The sequence below is a fragment of the Heterocephalus glaber genome, unplaced genomic scaffold, assembly GCF_053883595.1.
Source record: "Heterocephalus glaber isolate CG9 unplaced genomic scaffold, H.glaber_assembly_v1.0 deba00001806, whole genome shotgun sequence".
NCBI lineage: Eukaryota > Metazoa > Chordata > Mammalia > Rodentia > Bathyergidae > Heterocephalus > Heterocephalus glaber.
In genome coordinates this window covers 2,239,344-2,242,226 of record NW_028258481.1, presented here as the reverse complement: position 1 = coordinate 2,242,226, position 2,883 = coordinate 2,239,344, and the positions used below count along the sequence as shown (strand labels likewise).

The 2,883-nt window shown below is 35.4% G+C and overlaps 1 pseudogene; it reads right to left on the bottom strand.

The window, feature by feature from the left end:
- Positions 1-231: 231 nt before the first annotated feature.
- On the bottom strand, positions 232-1,173 carry LOC101726348 (olfactory receptor 2AJ1-like; annotated as a pseudogene).
- Positions 1,174-2,883: the final 1,710 nt, after the last annotated feature.

Genomic DNA, 2,883 nt, shown 5'->3' with positions numbered 1-2,883 from the left:
CATAAGTACATCATAATTAGTACCAGAAAAGGAAGAGTACATTTTCAGAAGTTTGCATTTACAAAAACAACATATTTGTTGCTTAGCTTTGTCAGGAAGGTTCTCAACAACACATTTATTTTGAAAGCAAGAAAGAAGCTTTGATTGTCTTTCTAGGCAAACATAGTGAATATCCTGGAGTTACAAGATAAGAAAAGAAGAAAAAGCCCAAAATAGAGACCAAATCCCCACTCACTTTTTACCCAGGGGAATATATTTCAGCATGTTTTTCATTGCCTTCAGAACATCTTCATTCCTGAAGTTGTAGATGGCAGGGTTGAGGTTGGGTGTGAGGATGGTGTAGAATATGGCCAGGAACTTATCCTGACCTGGAGAGTGGTAGGATTTGGGTCTCATATATGTGAAAATAAAGGGTGTATAATACATGATGATCAAAACCATGTGGAAGAAACAGGTGGAAAAGGACTTTTTCCGGGCCTCTGAGGATTTAGTTTGCAAGATAGTGTGCAAAATTTTGATATAAGATACAGAGATCATGGAGAAAGTGATCAACAGGAAAATAATGCTGCTTACATCAACTCCTTGTTCATAGTGTGATGTTTCCACACAGGACAACTTCAGTAAGGCAGGAATCTCACAGAAATAGTGATCAATCACCCTAGGCTCCCAGAAGGGAAAGTGGAACACATAGACTGTGTGGACTATGGAGTTCAGGGTCCCCATCAACCAGGACTCCATGGCCAAGAGGACACTGACACTGTCACTCATGAGCATGGCATAGTGCAGAGGGTGGCATATGGCCACATAGCAATCATATGACATGGCAGCCAGGAGAAGGCACTTGCCACCTAGCTGGATGATGGACAGGAAGATATTGAATCCACAGCCTGCAAAGGAGATAGTTCTGGTGCCAGACAGGAAGTTGATGATCATTTTGGGGATGATGTTGGAAATGTCCAAAATGTCCATGAGGGAGAGGTGGCTGAGCAGGAAGCACATTGTGGAGTGGAGGCAGAAGTCCCTGCAGATGAGGAGGATAAGGAGGGTGTTTTCTGTGACAGTCAGGATGGAAATGATGAACAAAGAGATGAAGAAGACCAGGCTGGTTTGGGAGGAAGAGAATAGTCCCAGAAGAATGAAATCACTGCTGGAAGTCTAATTCTCAGTAATCATCTTGCATTTCTGTGTCTTAGCTAAAGAGAAAATGTAAAGATGAAAAATTAGAGAAATCCCAAACTCATTCCCTTGGATCTATGCAACAAAATGAGACTTTCTGAAGTATTTTACATCAACATCGAAGGTCTATTGGAGAGTTTTATGCATGCCAAATTTACAGAATGGGCATTTATGAGTGTCTGTCACCTGAAGAGAGTTAGGATGTTGAATCTGCCCTTGGTTCTACATTGTGTCTCAAGGTCATAGTGAATTCTGTGAACTTTGCTCCAGTTATCTCTCAGATGTGGCCTGGAGTGGCCCACCATCCACACCTTTGAAAGTCTTGAACCCTGAATTTCCTGTTCCTCTTAACCTGCTTCATTTCACATTTTTCCTGCCCCTTCCCACCTTCTATATATTAAATAATTAACATGAGCTGGGTCTATTCCTACTATCATTTTCTCCACCAGCATTTTTAGAATATCTTTGTTCTATTCACTGGTGAAAGCCAAATCCCTAGCACATTGCCTGGTTCATAAGAGTTGTTCAGTATTATCTGTTGAATTAATGAATAGAATGAGTTGTTCATACTAAGTTGGATTTTCTCTTGAGACTGTGGTCCAGAGAGTACTACTACTACTCTCTTTTTGTTCTGGTCCTACTATAAAAAGTGAATAAAATTTTTCCTTATTCATTCATCTGTTTTAGCACTTATGTACACTGCATCCAAGATCTAGGTATCATAAGTTGTGCACTGTAAACATGGATATGCATGTATGCTAGTATGGTGAGTTTAAGTCTCAAGGGGAAATAATTGGGTCAAATGGAACATATATGTTCAGTGTTTTACAGAATCACTGCATTGAACTTCATAGTGGTTGTACTATTTTACATTACATCCAACAATGTAGGAGAGTACCTTTAGAAGGACAATGACCTGGAAACATTCAAATGTAAGTGGATGCCACTTGAAACACAATATTAAATGAAATGTCAAACACATAAGATTAAATATCTTGTGTTTTCTCTTATATGAGGAAAAAATATATATGGAAAGAGAATGAGAGCAAAATAGAAGACAGATAAATAAGAAGTAGAAAGAAGTTCAGATAATTCTCCAAATTATGTATTTCATTTAAAAATATTTTATATGCTCATTTATTTCATTTATTTTATTAGTTTCTTTTAATTTGCCAAAAAGAAAGTTTTAAAAAATTTTATCTGTTATTTTTGGTGAGACAGAATCTTATTTGTCTATTTCTTATATTCTAAAGAATTACTTTGAAGGTTAGGATACAGGGTGTATTATCTACCAATCTTCTCTTATTTTGCTATGAAATTTTTTTCTGTTTTTTTTCTTCTTAAAATAAATTTTTAAAGTGAGTAAGTAAATATATATTGAGAAGAAGGAGCTTAATTTTATAAATAAATTTTTTGAAATCTAAACTTTTTGAAATTGAAATGTAGGAATTCTAAGGAATTGAAAATAAGTGATAAAATGTTATAAAAATGTTTATAGTGTTGAATAAACATATTTATATATAAGATATCATGTATATTTAATCAAAATAACAATTCATCTTTGAGAATATATTTTAATTTTGTTCTTTCTATCTTATAGAAATTGAATTATAATGCATTAATCTTTTGGTGGGGAATGCTAAGTCTTCATGTTACTAATACTTATATCGTGGTGCCTTAAATGTTTACACACCCTCTGTGTCTATG